Source organism: Pangasianodon hypophthalmus, chromosome 29 (assembly GCF_027358585.1).
Source record: "Pangasianodon hypophthalmus isolate fPanHyp1 chromosome 29, fPanHyp1.pri, whole genome shotgun sequence".
NCBI lineage: Eukaryota > Metazoa > Chordata > Actinopteri > Siluriformes > Pangasiidae > Pangasianodon > Pangasianodon hypophthalmus.
This window is the reverse complement of record NC_069738.1, coordinates 12,764,527-12,789,955: the sequence shown is the minus strand read 5'-3', so window position 1 is coordinate 12,789,955 and position 25,429 is coordinate 12,764,527. Positions and strand designations below refer to the sequence as shown.

Here is a 25,429-nt window from a genome sequence, read left to right as displayed (position 1 = left end):
TTGATCCAGACTTCCAACACACACACACACACACACACACACGCACACCCCTACACACAGAGCTCCTCTGTCCCCAGGCATGCTCTCTCTCTCTCTCTCACACACACACACACACACACACAAACACACACACACACACACACAACCCAGCCCTCTTGGATGCCTCGTAACTTTACCTCAGTACGGATAATGCACTTGTTCTTTTGTAACAGGTTCATAAGAATGAGACGCAATTAAGCGACGTTCCATCTTCCAAACAGCTCCTTCGTGTCTCCTTGAGGAGCGTAAAGCAAACGTATAGCGCTGGAGGGGAAAAAAAAGATCAATGATCGTCGTGTCGTGTGTAGCAGCCACAATGCGTCAGTACTAATTTGTATGTCAAACCACAGGTGACGTACTATTTTGACATAGTATTTAGTACGGCAGTATGCCACCTTGTCACGTACATTGAATCCCCCCCAACCCACCATTACCCCCCCCCCCCCCCCCCCCAATCACCCCCCCATCACCCCCACCAACCCCACGACAACCCTTTTCCTAAAGCGCAGAGGAATATGCTATGTTCAGGGACAGACTTGCTCACAGTGTCAGATTTTTTAAATTCAGACAGCGTTAATTAAACTCAAAATCTTTGATTGCATACATTTCTACTCTTAAGTAAGCGCTGTGTTCATGGGTTATTGTTTAGTGTGTACCTTGTGCTTATGTGAACGCCTTTTCATTAGCCACTTGTTAGTGGACAGTCATGACCTGAAGAATCCAACACTTTTCAGGCTACATTGATTTGCTTTTTAAATTAAGCTGATGCAGAATTTAGATGCATAATGTACAGGCTTTAGACTGTAGCAAATACAAGAATCAGAGCTACTCAATAAATATGCTTGGTGTGTTATTTATGTATGCTATTGCATAACCAGTTCTCGATACCGAATCATCCCTTAAGGTTGGATTTACATGGAGTGACTAGATTGCTGACAGAATTCATCATCCCCTCCAACCCCCACCAAGTTGTAGCAGTACACTCAGTGGCAGCCTGCTGGAGAAATTCATTAGGAGCATGACAGCTCAAGACAAGCCCCTGCAGGACAGGCGGTTCTGTGAGAGCCACATGAAGGCTTGTCTGACATATGGCGGGAAGAAGGAAGGTAGGATTGGTGGGTGAGTGGTGAGGGGGCAGCGTGGACATGATTCCAAAACACTGTCACTTCAAGATCCAGCTGTCGAGTGCCACCCAAAAACCTACTCATTCACCTCAGTGAATCATCTCTGAATCGTTGGAATCGTGACAGAGGGGTGATGGTAGTGGTAGTGGTGTGTTAATGAAATGTTATCTTTTGGTTAATGAATAAGCTTAACCGCAGACAATTGTTGATTTTTAACAAATTCAGGCAGTCGTAATTATAATGCAGAAGCCTTAGTTTAATTTGATGAGCCTTGGCATCACCGGCTTTGAGGTCTCAGAAACCATGTTGCACAGAAACGTAACCAAGGACACATCCTGATCTGTTTTTTTGGCTTGTCAGAGTTCAGCTGCTGCCTACATTCACACAAGTAAAAAAAAAACTTACAAAATGACCATTCATTTTCTAGGTACGTGCTTGACCCAGAGCTGCAATTTCCTAATTCTGAACAGAACTAAAAGAAAATGTTGGCAGTGCACGCCCACAAGTGGTCAGTAGCAGTCGCTACACAGCCACGAGAGAGAAACTACAAGTGACACAAGTTGTTGCTCGTGTGAATGTAGGGATATATAGCAGCCAAGCTTAATCCCCTGAGCTCAACAAAGTGGCTAAATGCTGAGAGTTATCAGCCTGCCTGTGTCTTCAGTTCACTGTGATCTGCTATTCATAATGCAGTATTCATAAAATGTGTTTTAGAGCTGTTTTTTGAGTGACCATTCCCCGTTACAGTATTATGCAGAACACTGTGTGTACACCAGGTCCCTCTCTGTTTCTTATTATAGTTTATTACAAAAATGTTCTATAATATAATAGACATTATGGTGTTGTGAATTTATGTGCTCTTTTGGCAGTGGTTCACATTTTAGTTCATCTTCAGCTTTGAAGGAAGTTTGTTAAAAGTTCATTCTGAAAATTAGAGACAAAAGTATAATGCTGTATCATTCACTTTTAGTTGCACTTCCAGTTTGCTTCATATAATCACAAAACTTGTGCGGTTGTTAAGTACATGGAACGCCTTCCGTCATCAGGCAGTTAAACAAACTTTAATCCCAAAGGCTTGTATTTTACCAGACTGCTTGCTTACTGTTTTTTTGCAGATGTTTGTAGAAGCACAGATATCATGCCTAACATGTAATATATGTAAACATACCTTTATAGGTACCTCATCTTGTTTTAAAGATCATATTTTTTCATATTAAACAGTAAAAAAATCATTAGACAACTTAAAAATGCTTAGAAGCATGCCTATCGTCTATTATATGAATATTACGAACAAATTTCAGTTCCTAGTTCAAAACAGTTACTACAGTAAAGTTAGCGACATCATCAGCAGACATGGCAGACAATACTTTTCTGGAATATGACGTAAACTATGAAAGCTTGTTGCATGAAGATGAAAAGGAAGAAGGGGTGGAAATTTTATCGGAAGCACCTTTAACGGGAATGTACAGATCAATGTGAGCTAGCTAGCCAGCTGTCTGACGGTCAGTAGTGAGTGTGGCTTCTTCGGGATCTATTTCCGCTAGTGGAGCAAAAATAAACAGAACATTTGACCGCATTGTGTCCGAAACGTCATGGACTCGATGTTAATTTCCTGTTTATAGAACTGTTGTAGAAAAGCAATATCGCATTCGCAATTGTACGGATATACATTTACATTTACGTTTACGGCATTTGGCAGACGCCCTTATCCAGAGCAGCTTACAGAAGTGCTTTGACGTCTCTATCAATAAATACATTCTGATACTGGTTCGCTAGGTCACAGACTAAAAACACCTTCAGTCCAAAAACTCTGTTGGGGAGGTAATATAGTAACAAGCACTCAGACGATACAAAGTTCTTTACTGAATATCGGCACGGCTTTGATTAGCTGCGGCACTTGCGCCACAGCCATGCGGATATTCAGTATAGCCACACTTTTGCGTGTGTGATATTACTTAAATATAATGTGGCAAAGCTGCTGCACCTAGCAGCAACTGGAATACCATAGCAACCAACAATCAGTGTAATATCATAACAAGACCCTAGCAACAAACAGGGTTAGCATGGCAACCAACCAGCAACCACCTGGAATATCATAACAACCTTCTAGCAACAACTGGCCAACCAATTGGGTTAGCCTATCAACCACCTAGCAACACCCTAGCAACCAGCTAGGATGGCTTAGCAACCATCTAGCAACACCCTAGCTATCAGCTGTGATAGCATAGCAACCACAGAGCAACACCCTATCAACCAGGTGGGATACCATAGCAACCACCTGACAACACCCTAGCAGCCCAGCTGGGATAGCATAGCAACTACCAAGGAAAACACCCTAGCAACCATGTGGAAGACCATAGCAACTACAAAGCAACATCAAAGCAACGAACTGCATGATTATAGCAACCACCTAGCAACACCATAGCAACATTTTATTTTAACCCTTGAAAATGTTTTAACATTTAAGCGTTTAGACATTTTTAACATTTTAACCTTTACACTTTCTAAATTTTTTGCCTTTTAACATTCACGAAGGTTTGAAATTTTTTTTCTTATAGGAGTATGTCTAAATGTACAGGTATTTTACAATAAGATAATATATTTTTATAAAGGATTTTTAAATTATGAATGAATGAATGAATGAATAAATCTTTTGAGCATTTTTGTCTCCCATACATTCATGCTGGAGACTCGTTAGTCATTAAAATATTTTCTTTTCTTTTTATTGGGTTTTACTTTCACAAGCATGAAAGGTTTCATAAACTTATCTGCGACATTAGCCTCACATTTTTCTGCTCTGAGCGTCAGCAGCTGCAGAAATCCCTCCCTGGCACTTGTTAATTGGTTGAGCATATATCTGCTGTGATTGGTTGGAGTAATGTGAGGACTAGCAAAAAATTGTCTCGCTGTCTGATTGGTTAGAGCAGACCCTGTGAAAAAAACACATATTTGTGTATTGAACTGCATGTGAGAAGTGTTTCAGAAATCCACAAGCCAATTCCACAAATTAATGACTGAGTGAGGTTGTACATATTTGTGAATCAAATGCTTATTTGTGAATCACTTACTGTTAACAATATTTGTCCATTTGTGCATCTCATTTTATTTAGTTGTGGATCTTGTTATATTTTTGTGGAACTCGTGTCATTTATTTGTAAGTTATGCAGCAAAAATACCCCAATAATTTCTGGTCAATAGCACTTGAATGACACTCTAAACTTTTGGAAGATCACATGTTTTTAACGGGACATCAAAAGGAGAACCAACTGATTTGGAGTTAGCAGAACATTTTCTTCAAAAACACAAGAGTAAACACATTGGCATTACCACTCCAACCAGCTACTGCCCACAGAGACGAACTGATAAGCTGAATTTTTCAGTTGGAAAGGATTAGAGCATGTGGTTAGAACAGAAGCTCCAATTTTGTTGTACAACAGCAAGCAGCTTCTACAACACCCTCTAGTTGGGCTTATTTAACCACATATTTATAATGAACATTTGAATAATTGATGCTGGAGAAGATACTCTAGATACTGCTGGAGAAATAGAAAAATGGAAATCAGATTATGCATGAGAGTGGCTGAATACTTGCTCTTATATCATAAATTGTTTGCTAATAAATGTTATCGTAATATTTTAGTAGCTACTCTTTGTGGTGAAGCAGCCTTGGTTTATTATTTTTTTTTTTTCTAGTTGGACCAGTTGTAAGATTCAAGTGCAGGGGCCACCCACCACCATAAATCTGCCCCTGCCTATGTCATACACTAAAAAAGACTTGGCTTAATCTGAAGGACTACTTGCTCTATCATGGATGTAGGGACATATATTTTGTGAGTAGGTGAGGGTTCATATATAAAAAAATAATATATGACCAATATAAACTAATAAAGCGATTCAAAAATTTCTCATTGAAAAAGCCCTGGAGGACAGAAATGGCACTGACTCATCATTAGATATCCGTAGTGCCTGGACATCACGATGAACGCCATGTTCCATTCATCATCTCTTCAGATTCTAATGAGCTATGCGGAGATATTGAGGAACAGATATATCTTAAGACTTGGCCATCACTGGTATAAGCTTCTATTGCTGTTGTTTTGGAGACAGACAGCGGCTAAACTTTGCTTAATGTGAGGGCATGGCACCAGGTAGATCTATGGGACCTAGTAATGTGGAAGACTTTTTGTGAAGCTTCCCTGTATGCATACTGCAAAGCAATACAACATTTTTCAAGCTGATCACCTTTATCCTACCATGAAACATTTAGATCCTAATGGTTGTGGGCTCTTCCAGGATGACAATGCCCACATGAGATGGTTTGATGATTATATAAATTACGTAAGTTGTATGCTGTGGGCTTTGCATTCACTAGTTCTCAGCCCAGTTGAACACCTTTAGGAAATTTGGGCCCTACGTGCTATACAGCTTTTTCTTTTTAATCTGTTCATTGAAAGGGAGATTTATTATTTACAATGTCTGGGTTGTACCAAATGTGTCTATATGTACTTTGTGCCATTGTGGACTTCATGGTTTCATTGACTTTCCACCAGGCTGTCAGAGTTGTAGCAAAAGCTATATATTTTTATTCTTTTTAATTGATAACAAGTAAAATGTCCTGACTGCTTGTGCTTGTGCTAACCATGGGTGAGGTATTCTAGTAGTAGGAATCCATTTAGTGAGGAATAATAGGTAGTATCTTTAAAAATGTGACAGTCAATCTCTTGTTAACCATCTTGTTGGGACCTGAACAGGGAGCATTGTTTCCATGTAGCTCATTTACTGACAATGGACCTCATTTATCAAGCTGGATACGAATGGTTTTATTTGTGAATCGTTTGTAGGAACATTTACACAAGAAATTTGGTATTCATGAAAATCCCCCAATGTTCTTATCCTACTTGTGTCTGAATGTGACCAACAATAAATCCATAAAATAAGACAAATAAAACTACTCATTCAATTATAACAAAAGAAATGCCACCATAAAGATGGAGGACAAGCCGGTCTGTCTGCGCATAACTGTAAGCCGTAAACAAATGCCTCAGCTGGCAAAGGATTAAGGTCCACTTATGACGGAAATACCAGTATGAATCTTTTGGAGGATGAAAGCTCGGTTCTGTTTGCCAAGGCATCTTCTTTTGTGCAACACGTCCAGTGCATCGGCCAAGACACGTAAAACAATTTTAATATAACCGCTTCCCTATGTGATATGCCTGGTGTCCATGATCACCTGAGTACAGTATAGATCTTTTTTTCTTCTCTGTTTTCATATCATACAATTTTCTTGTCACCTCACTTAATTCACACCTGTTCACCTTTTGCAAGTTGTCTCTAGATTGCGACCTTTTCAGGTGCTGTTACACTGCTAAATATTTTTATTGGCATAGAAGTGAGTCAAAATAAGTTCCACTTCTGCCTTTCTGCCTTTACTTACACTGGTAGTAGTCTGTGCCCTTTTATGGAGTTTTGTGGCCATCTCTAAATGCAAATGAGATGTATCGGGAACAAGATTTGCACTTGGATGAACATACTCATGCGAGTATGAAGAAAATCAGCATTTCTTTTGTAAAACTTTTGTTTGTAAATTCGGGTGATCGGTTTGGCAAATGTATGTTCGGTTTGGCAAACAATTACATACAACTTTACTAAAAGAGTGATAAATGAAACCCATTGTTATTGTTGCAGTGTTTCCACTGAGGAACATTGGGAATTTCATCCAATGAGAACTTGGCCTGTAGACACGCAGCATTGCAGTTATCTCCATACATTGACATCATTGCTGATCTGTTCCATTGTATAGAATAATCACTTATTGTTTAATATTAATTTATAAGCTTAGTGATGTCACTGAGCGAGCTGGTTGTGTTTTGCAGAAATAGTATCAGGTCATCGTCAGAGTTGATTAGTGAAAGTGGGTGGCAGTTTGTGCATAAAGGATCCTTATTTGGTTTAAACATTTTCCACGAAAGATTAAAGAAAGTGGTTGAAATCATTTTCATTAAGCGCTGGGGGTGGGTGGTTGGGTGGAGGTATTAAACTGCCAATACCAATATCTTTAATACCTAGAGTGTTATTATTTAACTTGAGGCTTGTTTGGGACAAGATCTGAGATGACAGTAGAGTGTTTTTTTGTCGGATATGTTTGGGATGTTAGACTTGCTTGCAGGGAAATAGACTGTTCTTGAAGGCGAGTGATGGGAGAGATGAGAAAATGTATACTTTTTGCAGATGGATATTCTAATCTCTAGATATTGCTAAGTTGAAAGGTTAGTCATATATGCTTTATTAGATCCGATGAGTGCTAATATCTTGGGTTGGTTGATATTGAAGATTTGTCTTGTTATGTGTTTAGGACTGTGTTGAAATCTCGCCCAATACTAATTGCTTATGAGGAGAATTCTTTCACCACTGCTGTCAGTTAACCACATCTTCATTATAATATTGTAGCAACATGTTTTGTGTAATTTTTTCAACCTCCCCTAAAACAAATCATCCAGTTGAGAAGGAGTGCAGTGAAGGTGCCTCGCTCTTTGCCACAAGATTTGATTCTGCACATTAGTTTAACTACAGGAAGTCAAAAGTGTGTGTACAGTATTGTTTGTTCTTTAAGGTGGAGTCTACAGATGCAAGATCATAAGTGTTGGACCTTTTAAGGAGGTTTATTTAAACTCACACAAATGCTGGAGAAGTAGGCATTAAGTAAGTACAGACAGGAAAACAGCAACAGATTCTGGAAGAAATACACTATATGGACAAAGGTTTGTGGACACCTGACCATAACACTCATATCAGCTTGTTGAACATCTCATTTCCAGATTTATTCCCCCTTTGCTGTTATAATAAGCACCACTCTTCTGGGAAGCTTTCCACTAGATGTTGGAGCGTGGCTGTGGGGATTTGTGTTCATTCGGCTACAAGAGCATTAGTGAGATCAGGCACTGATGTTGGGATGTCGAGGAGGTCTGGGGTGCAGTCGGTGTTCCAGTTCATCCCAAAGGTGTTAAGTGGGGTTGAGGTCAGGGCTCTGTGCAGGACACTCGAGTTCTTCCACTCCAACCTTCACACACCATGCCTTCATGGATCTTGTTTTGTGCACAGGCACATTATCATGCTGGAACAGGTTTGGGCCTCTTACTTCCAGTGAAGGGAAATTATAATGCTAGAGCATACAAATACGTCATATACAACTGTGTGCTTCCAACTTTGTGGCAACAGTTTGGGGAACAACCACATATAGGTGTGACGGTCAGGTATCCACAAACTTTTGGCCATATAGCATAATCATGGCTTGACAACTATTCTCCTCTAATTTGAGAGAACACAAAATATACACCCAAATATTTGAGTGAGCTAATAATATTTGCTAATACCGTACATTACAACAATTTAACTAAACTTAAAATATATTAACAGTGAACACTCATATTTAAAAATTGGTTAATCATGGGTTGGTGCCTTTTTAAGGTGTCTCAGTCCCTTATTAACTTGAGTATGCATTATTTCAGGGGAAGAGAGTCTCTCCCTTAGTTTTCATGCTATATGCATATCAGTACTTGTAAAAGCATGTTCCTATTTTGAATTCCCTCCAGCGGTTAGACGGTGCCACACACTTGCCATATTCAAGACTCATTAGTTTTCACAGGTTACAATCTACCTAACATATAACCCCAATCTTCCCTCCAAACCGGCACTGCCCCACTGGAATGGTTTGCTCCAGCAGTTTAAAAACTGCCTTACTGAAATCCAAAATAAAGCATTAGGTTGTGTATATAACCCTGTTCCAAGATCTCCGGATGACCACCAGGGATGGTGTTTCAACACCCGAATACCTTCTCATATGCTTGAGCACACATCTCGAGAGGTTTAACACAAAGTCACATGGTGACCATATGATGCTATAACATGCCATCATCAATGGCCATCTTTCCCTCTGAAACCTTCTTGTTGAATTCGGCATTGGTTCAGAGTGTTGGGGAACCCTAGTTGTTATCAGGAGTTCAGATAACAGGATTACATACTAAAAATAACATTATATTTCACCCATACTGGGTGTAGATACTGAGTGCCAAAATGACACTGTGACTGGATTATTGGGGCAAAAATTATGTAGTGTGCACTAGGCTTTAGGTTTCCATTTTCAATTGAGTAAAATATTCAACATCATAAAAGTACAGTAATCACCAGAAAAAAGAAGCAAAAATTGAACAAAATTGACTATTTTGCACAGATCCCTGAGGAAGTTGTGGAAGATGACTGTTGCCTTCACCGGCTTATCCACATCGACATCACCTCTCTGGAGTCTGCAATAACTCTGAGTTACTCCATTATCAGTCTGGCTCGTGACAATCGATAATTAAAAACATGTTGCTCTTGTGAGAGCAGTGGTGAGTGGTGGATCTGATTGGATATCCGCCAGGGCTCCCTGTCAGTGTTCATAGAACCACAAATACATTCGTAACTATTTTAACTCAATGAAACTGTGTTCCATTTCACCCCTCATAACTGTCAGGGGCAGTGTTTTAGCACCTGGATAACCTATACAAAAAAGTCTTGATAAACTGACTCACTCAACTGATATGACTGCCACCCTCACACCAGTGGGGGATTGATGTTGAACTTGTAGAACCTGGAGAGGTACACAATAGCTGTTTTCTTTGTTATTGATATGTATAATGACTTTTGGTCTGTTCCCCTACATCAAGACAGTCATCCATAGTTTGGTAAACAGTAAAAGTCGACATGCCTCCCACAGGCTTTAGCACTGCTTTGTATTATCAGATCTTCTACAGCGGTACACATCAGTAGTGTCCATGAAGATGAAACACTCCTTGTGGGATGGCCTATCATGGTAGGACTGGGCTTCTAGCCCATTTGTAGGGCGTGATGATATCAGTGGACCTAACCCTGCATAGACAGGAGAGCAACCAGTGTCTTGGCACCATGACATGAATAATGTATTTGATGAACAAATAACTGCTGTGTGGCTCAGGTAACTTGGCTCAACTGTAAGTAATGCATTAGACATAATCTGCATATTGAACTTTGTAGAGCACTCTGAGGTCAATTATCGAATTCACAAATTTTAAATACATAACATTAGGCAGAAACGCTGAACCCAGAACTCAGAAACGCTGAACCCATTTAGAGAAAGATTATCCTACCCTTTTGCTGCGTTGATCATCAGCACAAGTCTAAGGCTGTCTATGAAGATACCCATTCCAAAACAGCATCCTGAATGGGACTGTAAAGAGAGGTCTTATGGGACTCCAACACAAGGGATCCCACGTCTGACTCTTGGAGAGTGCGGCAGATGGAGGTTGACAAGCTACTTTCACAAAAGTTGCCATGAGCTTAAGATCTTCCAGTGTACAAGGCTCTCATTCTAGGGTTCTAGCTGAGAGAAACAGCAGGACCCAAGGTCTCGATGATTCTTGTGTAGGAACCTTGAGTAGGAACCTTGCTGTTAAATTCCAGAATGCCATTTAGCACGGGCAGAATCACTGAAGTATATGGGAACATATACAGTAGGCAACAAGGTCAGTTGTTTGGCTCCACTAGGGAGAACCACGCCTGGCAGTGATGTTGGCAAAGAGCTATCTGTGCCTGGCTGAATTCCCCAGATATGTTGCACCACCTATGGGTGCAAACTTCACTTTCCTGGACCTTCACTGTGCAACTGCTGTTACACTATGCCGACCCAGTTGGTAAGTCGCTGCCAGTGAGGCTAACCTTCGGCGAGTCCAAATGTGGAACTTCCATGTAAGGCATAGCACATTCTTTTAACCTCATGCCACCATAGTGATTTCTGCCTGACTGTCATTGTGTTGTCGGAATACTGTAGATCAGGATATGTCTTATCACAGTTAGGAAGAACTTGAGGGTCAGCCAGGCCGCCCTGAATTCTAGCAGGTTGACGTATCCTCTTTTCTTTTTTTTTATGAGAAAACCTTGTGCCTTCAGGGAATTGGAGCTTGTGTGCCTCTCACTGAAATAAGGATGAATCTCTATCTAGGAGCTCGACCACTCATAGTGGCATACCATATCTTTCAGACATTGGGGCAACAGGGTGGCTAGCATCATAGCATTGCCAGATCACCCAATCCCTAGGTTAGTTATGAGTGGTTTAGCCACGGCCCACTAACCTGGAAATTGTAGTCTGTTCTCAGTCTGCTAAAAAGACCTACTCCTACCCATATATCCGTGTTAAAGGGACCCAATACCTTAGCGAGCTCAGCAGTGAATGTGCGGTATAGTGAGGGAAACCCACTAGACCATGCCAGTGGCGGATATCAAAGGTGACACCTCAGTCCGACAGGTGAAGTGTGTCAGACATTGGGCAATATATGAAAAGAACTTCAGAACACCAAGGGACACTGCATTGGTGATAAACTGAAAGGTGAGTGTGTTGCAAATTCACAAAAAAAAGTAGATGACTGAAAAATTAAGAGATTGATAGGAGTCTATCGCCAGATTTGGAGGACATGATTTTTGTAGCTCCTACTGTAGTCACAAACTGTTATGCAGATAGATACAAAATATTCAAAAAGCCCTAACGTATACAGCACCGGAAGAATTTTGCAAAGTCTTGAAGAAATACTGAATGTGGCCCTGATGGCCTATAAATTCTAATTTGTGAAAGTGACTGTGTAGATCTCATTTGTGTGGCTAAATCACTTACGTTAATAAAAAAAATTATATTTAATTTTATTTTAATTTCTGTTGGACAAAGTACATTCAATCCCTGATCAGGGATATAATATTTATAATCCTACTTTCAGATCAAAGGTGCTGGCAGTACAGTTGACATGATCTACTTTTATGTTAATTAGCTTACTATAAGAAACTTCTGAGATTTTAATATCTGCTCCATGAGCAGACACAGTCTCAATAGAGTGAAACCTGAGTGATGCCCCAAGGCAACTCAGACATGGTCTCAGTCGAGTGAAACCTCAGTGATGCCTCAAGGCAGCTAGCAGATAGTCATTTCAGCCTTTTTATCTGATGCCTGGCCCTGGTCCTAGATTGGCAGTGATTAAATAAATCTAAATCTACATCTGGATTTCTGTAAAGTTGCTTTGTGACAGTGTCCAGTGTTAAAAGCACTATGTAAATAAACATGATTTAAATTGAAGTAGGTCTGTCATAAGACTATGAGCTATATTACTAGAAATGAGAACTGCACTGTAACTTAAATTGCCATGCCACATTTGGATGTGCATACTACATCATTAGACATCACCTTTGCTAATTTACACACCGGTGCAATCTTATTCTTAGTTACCTCTGACTAATGAAGGCATATATTATTAGCTTATTATTAGTGATTAATCTAAGATTACTTGCAGTGGATGGCACACTAGATCCCAGCATACAGCTAACTACAGTGTCTGGTGTGCATATAACCACAGCACTTTCAACAAGCTTCTCAGCAGGTGTTTCACTGAACGGGGCAAACCCTTTAAACGTGCAATCTGGAGAGGAATGCAGCACCGGTTGATGAGCCTTAGTTTTAGCTTTGGCTTTGGGATTATGCTGCCGAGTTTTAATCCATTTGCCCTGCTGTGAAGGCTCTATTGCTGGAATTGTTTGCCTAAGGCATGCAGAATGTCCTCTAATAAATTGATACGTCTCTCACTATCACTAGTTTTCTCTAATGGGTGGATGCACACTTCTAATGCTACAATCTTCTCCGTCTGACTGGTGTAGACTAGTCTACACTTATACCGACAAATAAAATTAGTGTGACAGGAAGAATAGCTAATTATCTTGCACTCACCGCTTATTCAACACTAAAAAGAATCAAGGCAGGTCATGCCGAAAAAATGTTGGCTATGTAGAAAGGGAAAAAAATGCTGCAGCTAAAAAAGAAAGTTCAGAAAATTTCAGTAGAAGGAGAAAAACAGAAAATTGAAAGAATCAATTTTCAAATGGATTTGAAAAATCTATTTGACATATTACTGTTTAAAAAATGTGATTTTTTTTTTTAAGTTCAGAGGTGTATTTCAAAAATCCATAATATTTGCTTTTGTTTCATTGGATTTAACCTGACTCTGAGTTCCAGGTAGCAACACAGACAATTTTTATTTTGTGGCATATCTGATTTTCTTAGAGGTCTTTCTTAAGAAAGGTGCGCAGTTTAATGAACATAAGTTTGAGTGCATCTATGCTCTTGAAAGAAACACACATTTACAGTGGATACACTGTATACAAATACAGTGGATTTGGACTTTGATCCAACTCCTTGTCAAAGTGGCATATCGGCACTTCTGCAAGGTTGGTCTCAGTGTGACAAGAAGTCAATGGCTCAATGAAGCCACAGTCCCTCTCATTAGTGCACCTTCGACTGCACTCAGCCCTTGTATGCAGTCAGTGTCACAGAACTGAATAGCAGCATGTGTCCTATTTTTCCTGATTCAGAACTTATTTAGAATATTGATTTTTTAGGAATGGTACAGTGCTGGAAAAAGCACTCCCTGTTTAATTCAAATTCTGTTTGTAGAGGTACACTGAGGGATAAAATGCCCCATTTATCCACTGCTGTGTGATTTTTCAAGCAGGAAAATGTGCACGCAGGAACACATGGCAACCAGCAGAAGCCACAGCTGATGCAGTGACTGACTTGTATGGTTATATGGTACTTAAAAGCTCTCTATCATCTTGTAATGGGTATTTTTGTGGCCCCGCACTAGGCTGGCTAACAGCCAGCATCAGTCATCACTCCCGAGTCCAGTATTCCTTTCTTCTCCCTCCAGGCCTCTGAAGAATTATAACATCTCATCTTGTGCAGCCACACTGAAATCTTAGTTATTGTTCCCTCTCTCCTCAATATTTTTGTATCTCTTTTCGATACCTTTGTTTATTTATCTACATAGTAATAGCCTTACTTGACTGCTTTGTCTAATCCTATAGAGGTTACCTATTATTCTTGTTTGGCAATTCCTTTCTTGTATCAAACACACTGGAATGAAATCTATGACTGTTTGTCTTATGTGGTGTAGTAAAAATGAATGAGGATGAAGCTTTATTTTGCACTCCATAAATGCTATAAATTCTGTTTTGTTTTCCCTCATCTCTGGCCATTTGTTGTAAATCCAAGTGTAAACTAACATTTCATTTGCACACATGGCCGTTGAAGTCAGCGCTTGGACCAGTTCCATTCCTCTGTCTATCTGCAGTGCAAATTAAATTGTTAAGTTTGACCCAGGGAAATATAAATATGAAGATTCTTCATATTCATCTCTTAAATGAGAATGAAAAGACCTAAGGATCTAAATTTATTTCTCAGTGGCCTCTGCATATAAAATGCTTTTTTTTTTTAGTGCCGCTGCTGTCACTTTTTCTATTTGGTAATAGAAAGCGAGGCTGGAGGTATAATTCAAAATGAAAGGATGAACTTGCCTCTGTATTCTTTTTATTCTTTAATATCGTGTATCTAGCTATTGTACTACTATAATACTTCTATAGACACACTTCTAAAGTAATAGAGTTCAGACTGTTCTTGTATTGGCTTGGTGATGGATATGGCAAAATATAAACATATTGCAAATACTGAAAACTGGAACTGGCAAAAAGTGAGCCAGTTGAAACGAATCAATTGTTAAATAGGGTGAAGGTGGATTTCTGTTATGGATTTTTACCTGTTATGTGAGGTATAGTTACCTCCAGAATTATTGGCAGAATTCAAACCTTTAAGTGAAGTAAATTTATTCCAAGAAAATAAAAAAAAACCCTTTTTAAAATATTTTTTTAAACAAAACTATGTGTTACCCATCTTATCCAAGGGTGTCAATAATTTTAGAGTTGACTACATTGTTGAGAAATTACCGTAATGATAAATACCATAATGATCACAATCATTACTTATTACTTATTACTTAATCATAAATCATTCTTCTTCACTCCAGGAATTACATAGTACTTATAAACAGCATTATTAAGCAGTCAAGACTGTAATCCAAGCATTCCAATCATTGTGCCAGGTTTTTCATTTTCACTACACACTGTAAAGTGTGATGCTCATGTAAAATGGAAAAAGGGTTCAGGTGTGTAGTCAGTGTGTTTTATAATTACACATTTTATTACCCAACTTCCTATCACATTAACAATGCCCCTGGGTATTTTCAGGACAGAGGTTCATAGCCAGATGCCTCTTCTTACTTTATTAATAAACTCTATTGATATGTCATGTCCACGCTGGACTTGGCATCCAGCTACAATTCCTAGAATACAGCACAGCCTAGAAACGTGGTCGCTGAGGACTACAACACCCAGCCACCATAGACTCTTTCATGGTCACATTCACCCGATTACTCAATTGCCAACACAGCCACACTCACAGTATAAAAGGACTCACACTCCATGCACTCACTGCAAAGTATACGCTCTATGTCACTTGTACCAGTCGATACCAAGCCTTTGATTCATTGATTGTCTTTCTGTTTTTTGATATAGTTTCTGGTTTGCTTGTTTGCTGGTGTCTGCCCTAGTTAATGTTGTTTATTTGCCTGACCCTTGCCTGAATCTTGCCTTTGCCTTTGGATTACATCTCTGTTTTGTTTAAAAAAAATAAATATTGAACCCCTGCACTCGCATCTGTACCTGCATTGTGACATGATACAGCAAATTTCATGAATGTTCAATTTGTTGTGTGTATCACATTGGTACTTCATGAGAAAAAAAGCTTAAAATTTTGGAAACTGTGGTATAGAATGTATCTGGTAACAAAAGATTTAAATGTCAGATGTTGTAGAAGATACTAACAGAGTTTTGCAAGGTTATGGTTTAATTCAAGGTTTTTAATTCAATGGAATTTAGTAAGATGGGCAGATTACAAAGTTTATTTATAAGTGTATAGAAACACCAATGAGTCTCTGTAGTTCTCAGTTCATCAGTCAGCTAGGCGCGTGCTGGAAAGCCTTGATTAAATTTCAATTTGAATAATGCATTTTAATTATTATTAAATTATGTTTTCTTTATTAAAGCCTGGATACAGTACAATCCAATAACAGCTACTCAATGGTATTATTTAACAAACCAAAGGATATGAGAGAGTGGAGATTATTATAACAGCAAAGAGGAGACTAAATCTGTGTTAATGCCCGTGGTTTTGGAATGGGCGTATATGGGTATGATGGTCAGGTGTCCACATACTTTCGGCCATATAATCTAATTTTAGAGGTTAGAATTGTGAAGCATAAGTATGTGCTATGCTTAAATATTCTTTAAAATATAAGCTGTTGTCTAGGGGACTGTTAAAAAGGAGCGAATTAATTGTTAATTCTTACTTGGGATTTGCAAAATATTAAAATCAGTATAACGTAACTTTTTGTAGTTTACAAATACCACCATCAGTAAAGGGTAGACTTTCATCTTTGATTCAAGGGGTTTAACAAAAATGTTGCATTAATCATTTAAGAATTACAACCATTTTTCTTTCCTTGGTGAAGAAAAACCACTTCACAACATCTAGCCAAGTCAAGAACATTCTCACAGATGTAGGTGTATCATTGTCAAAGTCCACAATCAAGAGACGCCTTCATGATAGTAAATAGAGATGTTTTACCTCAAGATGCAAACCACTGGTAATGCTCAGGAACAGAAAGGCCAGATTAGACTTTACTAAAAAAAAACCCTCTAAAAAAAAGCCTGACCAGTTCTGATGCAAGATTAACTTATATCAGTATGATGGGAAGAGAAGAGTATGGAGAAGGAAAGGAAGAGCTTGTGATCCAAAGCATACCACATCATCTGCCAAAAATGTGGAGGCAGTGTTATGGCATGGGCATGTATGGCTGCCAGTGGAACTATGTCAGTGGTGTTTATTGATGATGTGACTGCTGATTGAAGTAGCAGGATGAATTATGAAGTGTATAGAGCTATAGTTTCTGTTCAGATTCAGTCAAATGCTGCAAAACTGACAGGACGACGCTGCATAGTACAGATGGATAATGACCCAAAATATACAGTGAAAGCAATCCAAGAGCTTGGAAATGGAATGTTCTTAAGTCAGTCACGTGACCTCAAACCAACTGAGAATGCTTTTCACTTACTGAAGACAAAACTGAGGCAGAAAGACCCACAAACAAGCAGCAACTGAAGGCAGCTGCAGTAAAGGCCTGGCAAAGCATCTCAAGGGAGGAAACTCAGACTCCAGGCAGTCATGGACTGCAAAGGATTTGTATCCAAGTATTAAAAATAATCCTAATATTTATGGTTATGTTAATTTGTCCAATTACTTTTGAGTCTGTGAAAATGGAGGGAATTTGCAAAAATGGCTGTAATTCCTAAACAGTTATGGAAATATTTTTGTTAACCCCCTTGAATTAAAGCTGAAAGTTTACACTTCAGTCACATCTTGATTGCTTCATTTCAAATCCATTATGGTGGTGTACAGAGGCAAAATTCCAAAAATTGTGTCACTGTGCAAATACTTATGGACCTGACTGTGTGTGTGTGTGTGTGTGTGTGTGTGTGTGTGTGTGTGTGTGCGTGCGTGTATTTGTTTTGAAAATACTCTCAATAACATCTGTCCTAAATCTTTTATTACATCCCACTGCATTAGTAGAACCCGTTACTCAGGAGCCCAATACTGCAGACTAGTGCAAAAAATACAGTGCAACTTAAAATACATTAATATAATTTAGCAATTAAAAAAATAGTCTGACATGAGGCAAATGTTCTTTTTGTGTATTACTATTTTAAGTAGGCTAACCCACTTAAACTGATTTTTTAAGTAAAAAAGGAGATAAAAATCCATGTACAGGGACATAAGAACAATATATTTAAGTAGATGTTTTTCTTCTTGCCATTTAGGCTACACTACATTGTTTGCAAATTCACAATAACAATATACAGATCAGTTGCTATAATAATAATAATGATAATAATCACAATAAGAATAAGAATAAGAATAAATTAATTAAAAAATAAGATTTCTGTTCATTTTCGTTCATTATTCTTGTAGTGTTTCTCATGCAAATTCCTCATTTGCAGGATGTTAGCATCTAGAATTCCTTGTAATATCTTGAAATGTAATTCTGCATTTTACTTCCTTTCTGATTATATAAGTACCCTAATCATCACTGCAGGATTGTTAGTATTTCACTCGTTGTTATATTTGTCATGTTGGGATTCAGACAGAAGTTGATTAAATGAAATGGTTCATTTCCTCTGCTGTTTTCATGAAACTGGAATAAGAAGATATAATTTAACATTCCACTAATTGCACACGCTGAAAATGCTTTTTTTTTTTTTTTTTTTTTGCAAGGTTGTGTTAGTTGCTCTGCCTTCTAAAATCACTTTTAAAGTGCTGCAGGTTTCCTAAAGTGCATATACGTAATTTGACTTCATCAAAATAAATCTGATAAAACCACTCTTTCCTAGGTTATTTGCCTTGTCAAGGGCCATTAATGGCGTTAAACTTGAATATCTGATCTGTGCTCAGAAACTCTTGGCTTAGTAAGTATAGTTCAAGTTTGCACTGATACATGTATAATTGCATAAAGTATGATTGCATTCTAAAAATATCCTGGTCAAGTGTGTAAGTCAGTGGTGGAGTGGACTCTGGAGCCTGTGGATGGTCTTCTTTTCCCAGCAGCAGCACTTGATAAGAACCTGTGCTGGAGCCAGTTTATAACATAAACATAACATTATATTTTGTCTTCGCTCTGTTTTGGCACTTGAGCCTACCGTGCATAGTCCTTGTGTCCTTGTGTCTCCTTATTTCCTCTTATTTACTTTTGCTCACTCTTCTTAGGCCTCATTATAGGATGGTACTCACTGTGTCTCTGTGTATACACTATCCCTCTGTGAATCACGTTTAGAGCTGTCCATCCGCAGTGTCCTGACGACCTCAAATTCCGACTGAACTTTGGCTCTGTCCATCCGCTCTTTACCATGCTTCCTTTTAAATCTAACATAATTCGTGGTTGCTGTGATATATACATATTGCCTGTTTATGATGTTTAACATAACTGATTGCTGCCGAATGTCAGAGACAGACACTGTGTGCATGGAACCACCACATTGTTTGTAGAGATATTAAAAGCACATAACATCTCAGCAGTATTGTTACAGCCCCAGTGACAGCCACAAGGTGATTGCCTATGCTATCCCCCAACCATGTTTAGCACTTGGCAGCAGATATTGTAGGTTCACCATTCCTGAATTTCTCTTTCTCTGTATTGCCACGTTTCAGTATTCTTTCTAACATGCCCTTATCGACTTGCCCTTGTCATTTCCCCTTGACTTAAGGGCTCTCTATTACTGTATTAGCTCAAGCAGAGGCAAGGAATCGAGTCAACATACATGTAGATTTCAGGAGTAGAACTTACCCAGTTCTAAAAAGGGCTTACACTAATAAACAAAACTGTTTATTAGTGTAAGTCTGAGCACTAAAAGTGACTAAAAAGTAAATTTGCAAGTCAATTAGCTCACTCATGCTAGCCTAGTACCAGTTAGGTTCTAAGTTAGGTTCAAAGTTACTAAAAAAACTTGATTCATTACAATCATCCTTTTAAATAATAATTTTCTTGGTGATATGACTCTTTTGATTCTCCTGCTTTGCATAAAGAAAATATGAACTGGATCGACACCTTGGCTGACATATGATATGGCTGACAAGCACTGAGCATTCAATCAACCTTGAACAAGTCTGTGGTTCAGCATACCCATATTCACTACCGGAGTTGTAAATAGTAGTATAACAGCCAGACATAGAAGTATATATATGTGCATACTGAGTGGCCACTAAGTTTTATGATTGCATCTATAGATGAGATGGCTCTATCTTCCCCCAAAAAGGTCTAGATGACATGCAGTTTGAGCCTCATGCCACTGAAGTGTCTCTGAGGGAGTTAAGTGGCTCTTTTCATGATTGACTTTAGTCCAACACTTTCACATGTGAGCTCATGTCATGTCTGGCTTAACCCTGTGGTTAGGACTGTCCACCTAGTAGCCCATTGGCCACATGAACAAGTATGCACTAACCTTGGCATTGCGTGGGCTCTACGGCAACTCACACACAACTTTAAACATCCTGGGTGCCAAAGCTAACTCAGGGAAGGATATGTAACTCTTCTGATTCCACAGCAACTGAAATGAGTAAAAATGTGCAAGAAACAAATGATAGAGGGCTATACTTAGTGTCTTGTGTCCACTTGCAAAACTCCTCGACAGGATGAGAGTGTGAAAGAGGGCAAGCGTGACATAGCAAGGACATACCAACATGGAGTCATGGTCATGGTCACAAGATGACGACTTTGACCGTGATTTGTACTTGGCATGGAAACAACTTCTTCATTAGTATGAAAACCACCCTGGTGGTCTGGAACGAAAGGAAGAAGAAATGTTTGTGTTTGAAATCCGTTGGTATGATTTTTAAGATTGAGCCTCTTCTCACTGTTTCTGTGTCCAATGTCATTTCAATTCAACCTTTCTATCTGTATATTTCCAAGCCAATTTAACCTCCAAAAATGAGGCATGATATAAAGTAATGTAATGTCATTATGATTTCTTAAGTTTCTTAGCTCAGACTAAAGTGAAACAAGAGAAGCCGGAGGTGATCACACGGAAGGTAGGCGAGTGCTTGTGGACACATTACCCAACCGCAGGACTGCAGTGGGCTTTAGGTGATGCAGTTAGCTTGAGAGAGGCTGCCATGCTACAAGCTGCTGAGGCCAGACTTGCTCCGCCCAAAGCTCCACGCGGTGAAATCCCACACCAGCAGTTTAGTGCCGACATGACAATGCATGCACTCCCTGACATGACGCCTTCATGCAATGACGCAGGGACATGTGATGTAAACAAACATGGCAGCGCCCATGTGCCGAGCAGATACGCTGGAGAATCGGAGCAAAGGCTCACTATTAAGACACCAACGTTTTCTGGTAAGGTGGATTGGGATGCATTCAAAGCACAGTATGGACTGATAGATGCTGCTGATGGCTAATCTGAAAATCATAAAGTTTTGCAGGTAGCACTGTGCCTCACTGATGATGCAGCTGCCTGCCTTTTACTGTTGAGTCCTGTGAGAGAAATAATTACATGGCATTAGTCAGGACTCTTCCGATATGGTTTGGACAATGTAATCAGCCTGTCCTTTTAAGGACTGAGTTTAATAGCAGGCACAGACAACATAGAGAGCCCCGCTGCATTCTAGCTAATGACATTGAAAGCTTATGCAAAAGTGCCTATGCTGACATGCTGTCAACAGTCAAGAATGAGCTTGCTAGAGAGAGCTCCATATACAAATGCAACTAGCTCACATAGCTATGTTGAGTGAGGCATTGGAGCTTGCTGTAGACAGAGAGATAGTAGGAAATGGAGTAGAAAAGGAAGATATAACACCAACATTGAGAACTGCAAAAATGAACTGCGATTGATTGAGAGTCTGTGAGGCAGAATAATTCTGTGCATGTTGTGATGCTACAGCTAGGCCCTTCCACTTTGAAGCACCGCACATGCCGTCGGCCGTCAAGTTGCTGGGGGTGTGGTCAACTGGGCCACCTGATCAGACAATGCCCCATGATCAGCGGCCTGCAGAGAAATGCCCAGGGGACCGTGTACATGGGCCTGTGATTTTTCCCAGACCTTGCCCCTTCCTGGGGACATGGGATGGCTGGTGGGGGAAAGTATTATGTCATGTCCTATAGAGGCAGTCATGATAGTGGGCTGGACTTACGTTGGAAATTTCTGCCACATACCATATATGGTGGTCACATGCACAGGCCTCGTTGACAAAGGACCCAATGCGACTTTGGTATAGCCTGATCTTTTGTCCCAGTGGGGACTACAGTAGAACCAGCATCTGCATGATTGAAACCAGTGACTGGTGACTTTGCCCCAGTAAAAGGGAAGGGGTTCTTCTTGTTCAACGTCGGAAGCCTGTCTGTGCCGTTCCATGTGTGGGTGGCTGAAGAGCATGACTCCTGTATACACGAATTGGACTTTTGGAAGGCCATCTGCCGTATGCTGGACTTAAGCAGAGATTCGCTTATTATCCCTGATGGGCATTCTGTACAGCTGACCCCCCTTCCCCATGCCTTTCCCCCATCCCAAACTGTGAATGTAGCAGAGACCTCAAACCATAGCCTAGTTGCTGTGACCCCAGGCTATAGACACCTTTCTCACACCACGCCTGAGCCCACGGCAGTTCCCTTTCGAACATGCACTGACACTGTTACTAAACACCTTCTCTGACCCATACTGTGACATCCCATCAACAGCTCAGCCCATCATTCCCCTTCAATCTTCATCCATTAATCCATGTCGGCCCTGTTCCATACCCCATGCAGCTCAATGATGAGGATACAGAATGGCTTTCAGCAATGAGAGACATATGGGCAAAAAACTGGGATGGGTTAAATCAGCAGAAGCAGGGAGACTTATGGCAGGTCATAATGGATTTCAAGGATATTTTTGCCATCAATGAAAACGAGATAGGCCTAATTCATCTAGTGCAGCACGTTATTGTTACAGGGGATGCCTGCCCCATTAGAATACAGCCACTGTGCCTTCCACTAGCCTTTCAGGAGGCTGCAGACAAAGAGTTAGAGGAAATGCTGAAGGCAGGAATTATTGAGCCATCAGATAGCCCTTGGGCCACAGCAGTCGTCATAGTGCCCAGAAAGAAAAGTTACAGGTGGCGGTTCTGTGTAGACCACAAAAGGGATTCATATCCCCTGCCTAGAGTGGACGAGTCCCTCAATTTAATGTCCGACTCATCCTGGTTACTGGCAAGGGCAATTGTCACCAGAGTCTGCTCCAAAGACTGCATTCTGTAAAAACAGGGGTCTCTGGCAGTTCAAGGTCCTCCCCTTTGGTCTCTGTAATGCACCTGCAAAGTTTGAGAAGCTCCTGGACAAAATGCTGAGAGGTGTCACCCACCAAGAATGCCTTGTGTACTAAGATGATCTCCTAGTGCGTGGTGGGTGCTTTGAGGCAGCCCTCAGAGCTCTACGGCGGATGCTAGACCAGCCTGAATCTGCATCCTGATAAGTGGCACTTTATGAGACATGAGGTCCCTCGATGTCTAGAGACAATCCCCACTGACCAGAGACAACTGAAGAGTTTTTGGGCTTAGCCTCTTATTATAGGAGGTTTATGAAAGGATTCTCTTGGTTTGGGGCACCACTATTCAGCCTCCAGCAAAAAGACTGTGCCTTCAACTGGTCAGAGGAGTGTCAGAAGACATTTGACACCCTTTGGCAGGCCGTGGAACACTTCAAATACTACATGTGTGGTGCATCATTCACAATAAGGACAGATCATGGTGCATTTCAATGGTTGATGTCCTTCAAAGAGCCTGAAAGTCAAGTGGCATGATGGCTGGAAGAGTTCCAGTCATACAACTTCATGGTGGTCCATAGAGCTTGGTCCCGCCACACCAATGCTAATGCATTATCTCGATGCCCATGTGCTGCTGAGGGCTGCCACCACTGTGAAAGGTGAGAGACACGAGAGAAGGAGCTGAGTCAGGAGAGCAAAACATTGCAGCCTATCTGTGGAATGCTGAGGGTGGTTGACACGCCAAAATGGAAGCTGCAGCAGGAACAGGACAGAGATCTGTGGAGAAGAGAAGCATTTCTAATGGCTTGCCATCGGAGTACAGGGTCAGGACACTTCAGCATGTCCAAGACACTCTGCCGCCTCCACCAGGGTTTCTACTGGGGCCAGCACAGAAGGGACGTGGAGGATTTCTGCCATGAATGTGATGCCTGCACCGCCTATAAAGACCCTCTTGACCAATCTCATGCAAAACTTCAGCTGTAGGAGCCCCAATGGAAACCATAGCAGGGGACATCATAGGGCCTTCCCCCCGCATGGAGGGAGACAACAGCTTTGTGCTCACTGCTATGGACTATTTTACAAAATGGCCAGAAGCCTAGGCACTGCCTGATCAGGAGGCAGAGATGGTGGCAGATGCACTAGTGGAGGGGATGTTCAGCAGGTTCGGTACAGAAGAGACCATCCATAGTGACCAGGGAAGGAATTTTGAAACCTTTGATTGTTTATGGCCCTGTGCAAATGGCTTGACATGCAGAAAACATGCACAACACTGTTATACCCACAAAGTGATTGCCTAATAGAGAGATTTAACAGGTCTGCAGTGCAGGACTCCACTCTGTGCACCCCTGCTTTACTTATGCTGGGATGAGAGCTCTGAGCACAGTGTTTTATACACAAACAGTCACTCCTTTCCCTCTTTTCACCAGAAACAGTCAAACCCCCTTGCCACACAAACAGCATGGACACTGACTCCCTGCCCATGTCACACACTCCAGTGGCCCATAATTCCCCTTCCCCAAACACTCCACTCTCAGCCACCCCCCATGGACTGTCACCTGTACCTCCAGCCCCAGTCTCTTATTCCTGTAAAGACTCTGACCTCCAGCCCCACGTGGGTTCTGCATGACCAAAGAGACAGAATCGACAGCCTGTGACCCAGATTAAACTAGAACATGGCTGGTACTACATTTCTAGTGAATGCTAGAGTATGCCTTTTTTTTCTTTAACAAATTCAGAAATGTGGTATTTTTTTCTTCTTTGGTATGCCTGTGCTTCTGGTTAGGGCTGGTGTTGAGCACAATCTGCATCTCAGAAAATGACCTGCATGTAAAGAATTTGCATGAAGTAATGTACCTGTGGTGCAATAAATTGAAACGGAACACTCTTCTGAGTAATGGAAAGAACCAAATAAAGATGCTGGTTTCTGAAATGACAGAACCGATTCTGCCAATTGTGCATCAAATGGGGAAATGGCAATTTGCACTCAGTAGCTAATGATGCAGTGTTCTGTATAGAAACAAATTGTGATAAAATGATTATTAAGCAACACAAACTAGGACTTGTGTGTTGGGACAAATCCAGGGCACACATGCTGGCACATTGCTATGTGAGTGAGCACTACTCCAGGCTGGTGCAAGGCACTTCATCTTTGGAGGACGGAACAAAGAGACCTGAATGAGAGCAAACCATCTTCAGCTGCAGGAAATTCTGTAAATGTCATTCATGTAACTGTAGACCTGGAGTGCAACTGTTTGTACATAGCAATATAAGTAAAGAAATAAATACAGAAATATAAATAAATAAATAAATCTTCTAAAGATTATAAGCTTTTAAATATTTTTAACTTTCTGAAAAAATAAGGTTAAAAAGCTTAAAATTCGATAGCAAACTTTATAATGTATGTAAGCAGGAATTGAAGTGCACGCAGCCTCTTCATTATGCTCACGCAGCCTCTTCATTATGCTCCCACCTCTGTACTT

At 40.4% G+C, this 25,429-nt stretch overlaps 1 protein-coding gene across 3 annotated transcripts in view; it reads left to right on the top strand.

Annotated features, from left to right (window-relative positions):
- The window catches only part of grin2da (glutamate receptor, ionotropic, N-methyl D-aspartate 2D, a), a 110,874-nt gene that overhangs the window by 822 nt on the left and 84,623 nt on the right, over window positions 1-25,429 (top strand). The window lies entirely within an intron of this gene.